The following is a 14,017-nucleotide window of genomic DNA, read 5'->3' as shown; positions in this document are numbered from 1 at the left end:
CTTGGTCCCAAGTGGAGCTAGAGAGCTCCTCCTCCTTTTTGTTCAGCTAATGCTCCCCTCTGCCTTTGTCTGGCCTATCCTCCACAGACACACAAACACATTTGAAGCGTAGGTGATAAACCACTTTTCTGAGGGTCAAACACCATGCGGAGGCGGAAGGAAAGGAAAGGGAAGGATGAGTGGATAGATTTTTTTATAAAGAAGAAAAAGAGAAGAGGCTTGAAAATGAAAATCAATGAGATACCACAAAGTAAGAGGCACACAAAGAATCCCTGCTTCAGGTTGCCAAGGCAAATCTGTCAATAGAGTATTGAACACATGCATTTGACTTGCAATTATTGTTCTTTTCGAAAATGCAACTTGCTCATTCACCTCACAGATCAAACCCAATGCTTGATGGCTTCAGATATTTAGACAGAAATGGGGAGGAAAGAGAAAGAAAGAGAGAGTGCAGTAAAGGCAATGAATGGTTGCTGTCACAAGGAGCTGACCAGCTGCTGATCTATGGAGCCTTGAGGGGGGTAGCCATCTTGGTCTGATGAAACAAACCCAGAAGAGGCTCTTGCATGATGGACCTCAAAGTTTAACAAATTTGTTATAAGACTGGAAGCCACTCCATCAGGTGCAGGAAATGTTATCGTGAGCTGACAATCCTACAGAAAGAAACAGTTACATGTCTTATGCCCTTTGCCCTTATAATAAGGTAGCCTGGTGGAAAAGGGATTAAATGGACAAGAATGTTGTAGGTTTCATAGTCATGCAGAAGAGACAATTACCAGGCAATTTGTCTTGTAGACTACACCTGTCACCATCTACACCTCTGGTAAAGGTGCAAGAGGTTTATACCTCCCCCCCCCCCATCTGACCATTCCATTCCTTTCTAAAATCAACTTTGCCTCAACCACTAACCACACCATCACCACCTGCCCCCACCCAAAGAAAGGGCATATATCCTCTTCTGGCAGCAAATTTGTCTTCACAGATATTACTAATTGTTTGGGAATAGAAGGGATGGATACCAAAACCTGGAAGGTAAAACTTGAAACAATGGGAGCTAGGATTAGGAACCATTTACAAGGCTCTGTGTAGACCCTGGAGGCTAAGAGAAATTCTCTGATCATTTGCTTTCTGCCTGTCTGAAGGAGGTTTGTCCATTCCCATAAAGGTGAGCTCTCAAATTGGTTTATACTCCTAATTTACACTCCCGTCTTCCTCAATCAGACTTGGAAATGTACTTCTCTGTCTGTTTCATGCATCCAGGAGAGAAAGCCTCCAAAAGCTTGTGTCATAATCAATAAAATCATTAGGGTCCATAGGCAGATTGAACTTCCTGCGTGACTGGCTTGGTATTCTGTCTATGAATGGTAAGAAATTGCATCTGAATAAGAAGCTTCAACAACTGCAAACACAATTGTGTCCAATATGCTCCTGGCATAGCATGGGGTGGATTCCCTTTAGTGCAGACAGCCAAGAAAAATATATAGAACTTGTATAGGTGCCATAATGTTCTGATCCTGTTTTGTCATCTAATTCCCACAATTTTCAATCCTACACAGAACATAAAATGAATTGTGCTGGATTAGACCCAAAGCTTATTTCATCCAGGACTCTGCTCCTGCACTGGCTGTTCAGGTATTGATAGGAAACCCACAAACAGGATACGGTTGTAAGTGCATTTTGTTGTTTTTGTTCCTCAATGCTTCTGTCTTTACATGTTGCATTTGAGAGTTATTAAAAGAAATGGCAATTCTCCCTCCACAGCTTTTCACTTTCTTATATGATTGCTGTGTTTAGGGAGAAAAAATAATAATTTCTATTCCAGATGCCACAGTATCTTGGAGAAACTGTGGTGCAGTCATGGCTTTTGTTGTCACTGCCCTTTCTCCAATTCTGTTGTGGTTTCTTCAAACAGCAGGAAAATTCCCACCAAAAATCTCATATACCTGTTTTGTCTCTGTATACAACAAAGATTCATGTAGAGCCTTAAAGTTAATTAAATAATTTAGCTTTCATGGACTAGACAGTGATTCTGAAAGTGGGCACTACTGCCCTTGCCCCCAGTGCAGTAGAAAGATGGGAACTAAGTAAGCATTTTTTTTAACCAACTCTATGGTGCTTTCTGCACTGCCATTTGGGACGTCCTCTGGACGTCCCATTTTAAAAAAGGGGCGTCTCTTATAGACGCCCCTGGGCCTAGTACGGACTCTGTCCGTACAAGATGGCGCCGGCCCTTCTACATGGCCGGCGCCATCTTTGCGTATCGGACGCTGAGCGTCCGTACACGTCGCGCCGCTTGTGACGTAGCGAGCGCGCCCCTGGCGCCTCGCTATGTCGCAAACGCGATGGAAAAAGAAGCTCCATTTTGGAGCTTCTTTTTCGGTCCGCGCGGGAGTCGGGCCGTCTGAAGGCTCCGGCTCCCCTGCGGACCTATTGGCGGCGGCAGCAGAGCGCCGCAAAGCGGAGGTATGTACCCCGCCAAAATAATAAAATTTTAAGTTTCAGATTTTCAGGAGGGGGATATTGTTGTGGGTTGTGTGGGTACCATATTGCCTCCCCTAAGGGGCCCTGGAAGATGTCATTCTGGCTGCAGTATAAGAGAACAAGGACCATGGCCATGGGGAAGGGAAAGGAAGAAGCCATTTAACCACTCTGCCTCTGGCAAAAAAATGTCTTGGGCTAGGCCAGCCAGGTTGCTGCTGTCTTCTGCCTGACACAGGACCAGATTCAGGTCTTTGGTCATGAGCAGAAAAGAAAACCCACAACTGCCAAAGTGTCCCATCCCCTCTGGCTGTTCAAGTATCTTTGGCACCTAAGGCAACAACAGCAAGAACAAAATATTCCTCCTGGGGGCCCCTCTTCCACCCACATGGCAGGGACGTAGCTAGGATTTTAGGAAGGGGGGGGTCCGGACTTAGTGCTACCATTATAATGGGGCTTGGGTGTGGCAGCGCAGCAGCACACACCATTCATTTTTCTAATGGAAGGGGGGGGCCCGGCCCCAAAAGAACCCCCCCCCTTGGCTATGCCCCTGCACATGGGATGGAAAGGGATGGGAAGGAGGGAAGGGATGCGAAGGCAGGCTAGGCCACCCTCTTTGATCGCTCACTGCCAGGAGACCCCACAGTCCCTCTCACCCACAGCAGAGCCTCCTCTGCTCAGTGGTGCTGCAACCAACTCATCGCATCAATGATGGCTCCCTTCTTCAAAATATCCCAGCCTGTTTCTTGTTGCCAGATCTTGTAGTAAAATCTCAGTATTGGTATTTCTAATGGCCCTGCCCTTTAACGGGGCACCCCTTCCTTTCCTTTGCTTCTTCGTGCTTTTTTAATGGCTGACTGTGATGCAATGGAAAATGCTGTTTTGTGTATCTGATTCCTTGCTTGAATAGGAAAACTGATGTATATGTGTGTGTTTTTCCTGTTAAAAATCATGACATGGGCTTTGGATACTTGCTGTTCCTTGCTCATGTGTCCTTAGGGATCTTCTGCATGCAAAGTATGTCCTCTCTTCCTAACCTATGGCCTCTGGTCAGCCCATCCCTTTGAAGCTGTAAACTCCTTGAGGCAGGACCTGTCCTTTTGTACTTTGTCAAGGACACACTTGGGACTCTGTAAATTAGAAATACCAACAACTTGGAAAGAAACTCAAGACTGCCCATTCAGATCAAGGCATGAGATGAAGCAAGAGAGAGTGTATAGTTCTAGTCACTGCATTTGCAATAATATTTAGCTGCATTTTGTTGTGATTGGCATTTTTTTAATAAAAAATGTTTCATAATAAAATATGGTCAACAGAAAAGCAACCAAAACAGTAGTGCAGGCAATATAGTGTGGAATATCTAAAATAGGGATTTGTATCAGCACCAAATAACCAACAGCAACCAATGTTCTTATTGAGTGAAAGAGTCTTTTCAAATAAAGCCATGAAACTTCCTTAACATCTGAAGAAAAAGCAGACAAAAACTTAGCATATTTTCAGTCATTTTGTGTAAACTTTCAGAAATGAAAACCCATTGAAAACATGCTTGCTAAAGCTTCACAACAATCAAGGGATGGTTTGCATGTATCATACAGCTTCTCATTGCTGGTTACTAAAGTTTATATAAATGAGCTCATTCCACCAGCAGTAAGTGAGGTTCTGTGCACAATTATACACAAGTCACCTGAACAAATTATTAAAGCTATCCTTCTCAGTGAGACCTCTGTTCAAAGAGGACTAGTCGAAATGGCAGAAAAACACTGAGGACACATTATGCAACATGCTAAGGACAGCACAATTTGGCTGGCAATTAGATGAATCTACTCTGCCAAGCAAGGAACCTTTGCTACTTGCTTATTTTTGTTTGATCAAAAATGAAAGTTTGTTCAAGAGCTGTTATTTGCAAGCCAACTAGAAACAGACACAAAATGAGAGTACGTATTTTGTGTTGTTGAGAATTATTTTAAAGAGAAAGACATCCTACTTGCCAACATTCTTGCTTGTGCAACAGATGGGACATCATCGATGAGAAGTGATCATCGTGGCTTCATTAGTTTTGGTTTTTAAAGCTGTACCTGGTATGTTTATGGTACATTGTGTAATTCATAGATAAAAACTGGTCACAAAAAAACTAAGCGATCACCTTCATAAATCATTAAGAACCGTTATCGTAGCCATAAAATCAAGACAAATGCTCTCAATCCCAAACTGTTTGGTCAGCTATGTAAGAAACTGATGAAAGTTTTGAATGTTTCTTGTTGAACACAGAAGTCAGACAGCAGTGGAAGGGAAACTGGCTATCACATTTTTATTCACTTTTTAAACAGTTATTGAATTCTTCCAAGACACCAATTTTTAGTTCTTTGTGATGAACTACAAAAAATATCAGGAATGACACTGCTTCCTTGTCAGATTTATTTACGAAGTTCATTGAAGTTAATTTGAAACTGCAAGAAAATGAAGTTAGCCTTATCCAAGTTAAATCAGCCTTCTCCACATTTCTGCCCAGGTTACAGTTATTCAAATAAAATATAGCCCATTGTAAATTATTCCAGTTTCTGAGCCTCTCTGAACTGGAGAAATAGAATTGTATATCAGATTATGACCTTTTAGTTTATTGTGAACACTTGGATGAGCTGCACAAAATCTGTCTGATAGATTTTGGATCTTTTTTTGCTTAAAAACCAGACTAGATGATCAATCCATTCCTAGATATCAGCAATGAGGAAACAGGAATGGCGAAAGAAGAACTGGTTTCACTTCAAAATGACAAAAGGCCAAATTTCAAAAAAATATATCAACATTTTTGGTTACAAAAATTGTACCCACTACCCTGAAGAGTGGAACAAAGTCAAGATGTACTTTACTGCCTTCCCTACATCATATTCAGTAGACCAAGGCATCAGTGCAGTCATCCAGCTTCTTTCCAAGAAAAAGGAAAAAAAAAACCACAGACTGAAAATTATTGGATGTGAGGATCTAAAACTTCTTAATGCCTTCTAATCTGATGTTGAAAAGCTAATATCCCTGCACCAAGGACATCTATCCAATTAAAATAATGAAGACAATGCTTTACAGATGAGCTGTACATTTTTTTTCAAATTCAAAAACTTTAAATAAAGTTCCGTTTTATTTGTGAAATACATATGCCTGTTCAACCTTATAGTTCTAGCTTGGTTGTTTTGAATTTACAAAATTTACAACTGACCTATTGAATTTACAATAGAAACTGGTTGTTTTGAATTTACAATACAATTTATTATACAGTGAACCCTCGGTATCCATTGGGGTTTGGTTCCAGGACCTCCTCATGAATACCAAAATCCATGGATGCTCAAGTCCGATTAAATACAATAGAATAGTAAAATTGTGTTCCTTATATAAAATGGTAAAATCAAGGATTCTTTTTGGAATTTACTTTTTTGGGGGGGAGGGTAATATTTTAAAGATGTGGATGGTTGAATCCATGGATACAGAATGTGTGGAAACAAAGAGCTAAGTGTATCGAGAAATAGGCATGGGGTGTGCCAGGGTTGTCACCCAAGAGGAAACAGGAAGGCAGCCTGGAAAAATTCAGGGAACACTGGACTAGAATCTACCTGATCAGAGAATTGATTTATTATTCCTCCATTGATAGAATGTATGCAGAGAAAGAGATTGCAAATGTTCAGGCCAAATGACCACAAGAGGTAAAGGGTGTGACTGGCGACCATTCAGTATAATCCTAAAATGGTCATTCTAATTATTTTGTGCACATTTGAGTTGTACTGAACAGCTACTTTTCTTGTCTTTTGTGGCCCATATGGCCACATTGTTTACTGATTTTTCCCCTTATATGCTGACCAAGAAAGCAGATGAAGGAATTAAACCAGGGGCTTCTTAGTTGCAAACTCAGTCCTTTGTTTTAAATTCATTGGGTGGTGTTACCCATGAGTGAGGTGAAATCTACTGGCTTAAAGAAGCTGGCTACTGGAAAAACATATTACAATCTCTTCCTGCCAATGTCTCAGATCCAGGAACTATACAGAAAGATAAAAATTTTTACCTATCCTCATGAGAGCCATTACATAATATGTCTTGAACCTGAAAAACTTGAGCTTGGATGGGAGCAAATATACTGATGGGAAAGGTTTAATTCCCCATCTATACAACTGGAGTTAATAGGACCAATCTCATGAATGAACATGGGAAGACTGCATATTGAAAAGTTCCCTTGGGTTATTAGAAATGCTGCATAAATTATTGTTTGTATTTATTTGCTACACATATATGTGAAATAGGGCCTAATACCCTAAAGGCACCAAATCCCTTCTGATCTTGGAAGCTAAGTAGGGTCAGCTCTGGTTAGTACTTAGATGGGAGACCACTAATGAATAGGAGGTGCTGTAGGCTGTATTTCAGAGAAAAGAACTGGCAAAACTACCTTTGGTATTCCCTTTCCTGAACCCTATGAAATCCACGGGGTCCCCATAAGGTGACAGGTAATTTGAATGTGTGCGCGTGCATGCACGCACACACACACACACACACACGGGTGAAATAATTTTAAAATGAACAATTCATATTGGCTATTTGTCAGGGTTTCTAATTACTGTTCTAATAAAACAGTATCAATAAGTAGGATGTGATGAGAATACCATTATCTTGCTCTTAACTGCCGGGGGGGAGGGGGAGATAATTAACGGTCTATAGAAACCTTCAAAAAGAAACCTTCTAGAAACCTATTCTGACTTACTCAAATCTATAGGGCTTTACTTGTGAAGATAGTGAAGCCAGAACTTCTGTATCTTCACTGTTTGTATAGAATAGGGCATTTCAGTAGGTATAACTTTTTCATGCAAGTTACACATGCTGAATCTCCCTCTACCCTACATCTTCTAAAGATAGAGGGGCACAGTCCCTTTCAGCCTATAGCCATCCTCCTCTCAACAGATTGCTTGGATAAGGCTGAAATCTTATTTTCCGCTGAGACTAATTGCTTAACCTCTGAGGCACCACATACAGGACACCACTGCAACTTTCAGAACTTTTATCAGATTATGGTAGAGGTGGGAATATTTTCTTTGGATTGCAGCTTCTAGCAGTTTTGACCAGCATGATGAGGATTGTTGAGCATTGCCATCCAAGAATTTCTAGAGGGTTGTGTGATTCCCACTCCGGGACAATGGCCCAATAGAGCACAGTCCTAACTAGCCAAGACAGATAAGGATTTGCTGAGTTAACATTAAACCAGCAAAAGCTATGTTGAATTGAAAGCCTTCTCAGCCTACAGTTAGAAATTATTTAAGACTACTCTTGCCTTAGCCAACTGTGTGCCAATACTGAGGATGTCATACTGGAAATATGGATCTGGCATAGCTCACCTCTGCCTTCATCTCATCCTTTTGTCTTCCCCCTTTAGGACTGTTTGCTAGGAGTCTTTAGCCAGCAGAAGAGTTCTGCAGCAGGTCCCTGTATTGACAGAGCTCTGACCTAAGGCAGCAGAAGAAAGTTCTGCCAGCAGTAGGACATTTTTTCTGGCATGAGTCACTTGGGCCTAATCCAAACCCAGTACAGATAGTGCATCACTGAGTTAGGATTGCACCACCAATCAGTTCTTAATTCCAATTGTAGTAGACCCAATGAATGAATGGGAAATTTATAAGTGTCAGATTGCCTTTAAGTAAATGATTCAGTGATTATTCTCTAGTTGAGATTAGCAACTAAATTTAGGCCCACTCCTGTGTGTGTCTACGTGGAAGGTAATTTACCATGCAGTCCTAACTCACAAGAATGGGCAAGGGCCAGTTGAGCCAACACTGAAGCTATGTTGAATCCCCAGGGATATTGGAAATGACTTTATTTATTTATTTATTTATTTCTAGAATTTATATCCCTCCTTTCTCCCACAATGGGATTCAAGGTGGGATTTAGGATTATTCTGGTCCTGGCCTAACTTTGCGCAAGCACAGTGTCTATATTTCTCTGTTGGAAGAAGATTTAAACCTAGCAGAAATAGATCCTTCCCTTGCTTTGCCTCTTCTCCTCCCGCTTTTTTGGCTTTCTACCAGCTGTTCTCAGATGGCAAAGAGATTATGCTACCAGATCTCTCTAGTAGCTTATTCCTGAGATCAAGGGGCAGAAGGAAGTTATAACAGCCTAGGTGCAGTTCAATCAGTGGCAAGTCAGCTCAGCCAGCACACAAGGCTTCTGCTTATTCACAATCTCCTACAGTCAGCCTAACTTTGAGTTAGGATTGAACTGTTATTCCATGATAAGGCACTTATAATTAAAGTCTAATATCATTAGTGAAAGAGATATTAGATCTTGGGTCTCAAAAACTTGAAATGTTCACTTGTGCTTATGATTTAAGTACATGAATGAATCAAAAGCCAGATGCGGGAATTAAGCCAAGGTTTTTGTGTAAACAATATATCTGGTTGACCTCAGGGAGAATTGTGGGTTATCAAATACATACATACATACATACATACAGTCAGCCCTCCATATCCACAGATTCTGTATCCACAAATTCAACCATCCACACCTTGAAACTATTTCCCTATTATTATTATTTTCAAAATGCAAATCTTGATTTTGCCTTTTTTTATAAGGGACACCATTTTATTACACCATTGTCTATAATGGGACTTGAACATCCATGCATTTTGGTACTCATGGCAGATCCTGGAACCAAACCCCAGCTGATACCAAGGGTGGACAATGTGTGCAAAATAGTATTTGGTGCATCCTTTGACATCTGGTTAGTATGTATGTGTGCATGCATGTATGTATGTGATGATCCACCATTCTTTCTCAGTCCATTACAGCTCAGAAACCCCTGGCTTAATTCGTTCATCTGGCTTTTAGGACAGGGTGTAAGGGGGAACAACAGTGTATACTCTCCAAACAGCTAACATTTAAAAATGTCGCTAAAAGCATGTTATAATATAAAATATAGCTTTAAAACATTAAATAAGCTATTATATTAAAACCAAGCACTGAATTAAAACAGCTCAAAGCATTTTAAAAAGATAACAAGGAAGGAAGGGGAGAGTGTAATACCATCATTAAAAGGCCCTTCCACAGAAGCCATTTCAGTGGCCAAAAGGCTGTCTGAATAAAAAGCTCTGCCTGGCAGCAGAAGGAGCTAGCTTAGCTGCCCTCAGAAAGTAGTGAAGTCTTCCTAATGAACAAAAATAGCCTTGCCTGTACAAAAAACACAGTATTTAGTGGCCTAGTTATGACAGTGAAATATTAAAAATTAGAAGATCTGTCCATCTCATTTATGTGGCATGCAGGTAAGACCAAGCAATGTTTTCCCCCCAAAAGGCCTACAAAACGATGGATGGGTGGATGGATAGATAGATGATCAATAGATAGACAGGCAAATAACCTCCTAGCTACTATCAAGGCAGACAGCATTATAAGCCCCATTATAACCATTACTGTCAAATCTTCTGCAATCAGTCCAGGAAGGGAAGCCAGATGAAAATTCTGCTGAACTCCTTATTGACAGGCTTGGCTTTTTAGCAGTTTGAACACTCTGAAACTGAATTATTATAACACTGAATGCTACGCTACAGGATGTCATTTCTTTCTTTCTTTATATGCTTTATTGGTGGCTTCCATTTTTTATTTAACCTGAGATACTCCCCAGCACCACCACCACCATCACAAAGAACCTGAGTAAATTAATTTGTGCCTTTGAAAAGGTATATTAAAGCAACACAATTACTGTCTAACCACTTTTAAGCTTGGCTGCCTCTAAAGAGGAAATATTGAGCTTTCTGAGATGGTGGTATCCATTTAAAGTTCAGGGACTGAAGATGGAGAACAGTCCTGATTCAGCAGATTGAATGTCATCTTTCCATCCCTCTTGCCATCTCCTCCTATTCATCCAGATCTTCATTTTGTTTGCATGTAAACATCGTTTACTTTTCTTCTAAACATGCATTCATCACAGAAGGTTAAGGGATATTTCTTCTCTCTGTTAAAAGAAGTTTGACAAAATTCCTAGAGACAACATGGTGAAACAATTTTAGCACTGTTTGGTGGGGGACCACCAATTTATTTATTTTAAGAAAAGACACCACCCTCATTTTCTCTGTGCACTCTATATCAGCTGCTATTCACAATGGATAATAATTCTTACATTAAGCCCCGCCAGGCCTCAAGGGAAATCAAAATTGTAATATCAGTTTGCTTTTTATTGGCTCAGCTCAGTGACAGTGAGTGCAGAGGCAGGGTCTTTGTTCAGTTCTGAGCTAGCACTGTGTGTACAAATGGTGATATCCAGCAAACCCTGCTGTTGCTGCTGCTTCAAGCTAAACCAGCCTGGCTGTTTCCTGCCTTTTCTCCAAGTCAAAACAATTGTTCTCAGACAAACCATTGACTGGTAGTTTTTCTTGCTTATGTTGCCTGGATCCATTTGACTAGATGGTTTAATAATAGCGAGCACACATGCACACACATGTACACATTATTTTCAGTCTACATCATAAACAAGATGCCTCTGTTTCATAGCATCTGCATTATAGGTTGGAGAGGTCCCTTATTTTTCAAAGGCCCTCATAGTTTTCCAGCACCCCACAGCTTCACAGAACAGGATAAACATACTATATTTTTGAGCCAAAGACATGTTGGTGCCTAAGGAAAACAAATCCAAATGGCAGCCCCAGTAGTGACCACCACAAAACCAGTAGTGCACATAAATCCCTATGTTCCTTTTGTTGTGACAAAGTGAACCATGAAATTAATATACGGAGTGCTCCTTCTCCATCAACTTAACATAGTACCAAAAATTACTTACATGACATCAGACCCTTGCTTCTCAGAGCCTGAGGGGCATATGCAGTGCCACTTTCTATAATGCACAGCACACTCTTATGTATATTTAGTTGGAAACCCTGCTGACGGAAATTTCTTCCAAGTAAGTGTGCATAACGTTTAGTTGTTAAAATCATTATATAACTAACATTCCTCATTATGTGCTGCCTTTCACTGATGCCCCAAGTCAGTTGCCTCATTGAATTTTAGGGGGTTACACAGGGATAGATATTTGGATTGTACTGTTGGCACTCTGTATCCATGGATTCAATCTTCCATGGCTTGAAAAAATCAAGCATGCAGCATGAGAGTTCTTCTAGACTCCACATTGTCTAAGTAATGACTAGAACCTGAAGACACTGTCTTCCCTTTGGTAATTTTATACCAGTGATGGCGAACATTTTAGAGACCGAGTACCTAAACTGCAACCCAAAACCCACTTATTTATCGCAAAGTGCCACATCCCTCTGGCTTTCCAGTAACAAACTCTGGCGAACTCTGTGCTGGGGTGATGACATGTGTGCCCACAGAGAGTGCTCTGAGTGCCACCTCTGGCACTTGTGCTATAGGTTCACCACCACTGTGTTATACTTATCATTCCCAGTTCTGAAAGGCAAGGAACATAGCACAGTCATTATGGCTATTTATTTATGGTTGCTTAATTGTTAAGATGCCAATTCTGATGATCAGAAGATCAGAAGGTTGGCAGTTCAAGACTCAAGTGCTGCATGATGGGGTGAGCTCCCAACACTAGTCCTAGCTTCTGCCAACCTAGCAGTTCAAAAGTATGCAAATGCAAGTAGATGAATAGGTACCACTTCGGTGGGAAGTTAACAGCATTCAGTGCAGTCATGTTGGCCACATGGCCACTGGAGTAGGACAACGCTGGCTCTTCGGCTTAGTAACGGAGATGAGCACCACCCTATACAGTTGGTTACAATTAGACATTCATGTCAAAGGACCACCTTTACCTTTTCCTTTATTGCTCTTTTGATTACACTACTGTACTACTGTTGCTATGTATATGGGTCTGTTCTGTGACTTGGGACCTAAGAGACCCAGGTTCTTTCATCCTCTGTGACCCATGGAGCCACACCTTGGACCAAGCACTCACTTTCAGCCTGAGCTGCTTCATGCAGTTCTTATAAGAATAAAGAGGAAGACAGACATGTACTTGTAATCTTGAGGGTACTGAAGAAATAGCAGGATATAAATGCAATAAATAAATATAATGCCTAGAAACTTCATCTGGAACAGTAACTTTTGGGACAACAGCTCCCAGGACTGTCCAACTAGTATGTCCAAAAAAGCTAAGTTTTCCAAGTTCGGGCAGAGAACATTAAGACCCATACACTTTCACAAACTATCACATGAGTCACAGGACCTTACCACACAGGGAGCTTTTGAGCGCAGAAGTAGGGTCAGTTTGCATTGGTCGATGCGTATTCGCGTTATATTGCATTGGTGTTCCACACCTGTGAGCTCAGAATACGTATTGACCAATGCGATATAACGTGAATATGCTTTGGCCAATGCGTATTCACGGCTGGGTTCCGAACTGAAGGCAGCCGGCTCCTCCGTTTTGTGAGTGGGCAAAATTAGTGGATCGGCGGGATCCATATTGATGGACAGTGCGAAACCTCTCCTGCTTTGGCTGGTGTGTACATCCAATCTGCTGGTTCTCCTGAAGACCACCGGGTTACAAATTTCCCATGATGCTGCGCTGGAATTTCCCCCTTCTCCTTTCGTTGGCCCTTTCCCCTTTCAGGACAACCGCCGGGGCTGGGGAGCGATTTTTCCACTGAACGAGATGAAGCAGAAACCTTTTGTGCAGGGGGGGGATGTATATGTATATGTATGTGTGTGTATATATATACACACACACACACACACACACACACACACAGGTGTGTGTGTAAGCATATACATGCAGCATTACACTTTTGGCTGCTCCACAGTTTGTTTGTGTGTGTATGTGTGTGTATGTATATGTATATGTGTATATATATGTTTATGTATGTGTATATATATATATATATATACACACACACACACACACACACACACACACACACAAAGATGTGTGTGCGCTAAACAGTGACCTCATTCTTCACCCCGGAAGTTAAAAATGTTGCACCCCTTTCAGAGCTCCAAAGAGCATGCACAAGGCTGCCGATGTGCATCGGCCAATACACATTGTATTGGGCTGGTGTGGTTATCCAATCGGCACTTGCCTCACTTAGCCTGAATACGCATTGGGTGATTCGCAAAACCTCAATGTGGAAGGCCACCCAGGTGTGAATGAACGATGCGATATGACACGAATACGAATCGGCTAAGTGTATTCAGAGAGCGCGAGTGTGAATGAACAATGCGATATGACACGAATACGCATCAGCCAATGCGAACTGACCCTACTTCTGTGCCCTGTGGGGTGAGGTCCTTAGAGTAACTTAATAATCATCGATTAGTATTGGTTTGCTAAACCGCAAGTAGGCTGAAGCCAGAGAATTGGGGGTGATGGTCTTTTTTCCACATGAGGATTCTCCAACAGCATGCATTTCCTAGACCAGCTCTGTCAGCTGGAGAGTTTATGATGGTGCTGATAAGGAGCAAATCCCATTTTTGTGATGGCCTGGGGTCCTTAAGAGCAGGGATGGGAATCTTGTGACCTTCCAGACATTATAGGACTGTAATTCCCACAAGTCCTATCCAGCATAGCCAATGTGAG

This window comes from Sceloporus undulatus, chromosome 2 (genome assembly GCF_019175285.1).
Source record: "Sceloporus undulatus isolate JIND9_A2432 ecotype Alabama chromosome 2, SceUnd_v1.1, whole genome shotgun sequence".
Classification (NCBI taxonomy): domain Eukaryota; kingdom Metazoa; phylum Chordata; class Lepidosauria; order Squamata; family Phrynosomatidae; genus Sceloporus; species Sceloporus undulatus.
The sequence above is the reverse complement of the archived record's forward strand: the minus strand, read 5'-3'. Positions refer to the sequence as shown.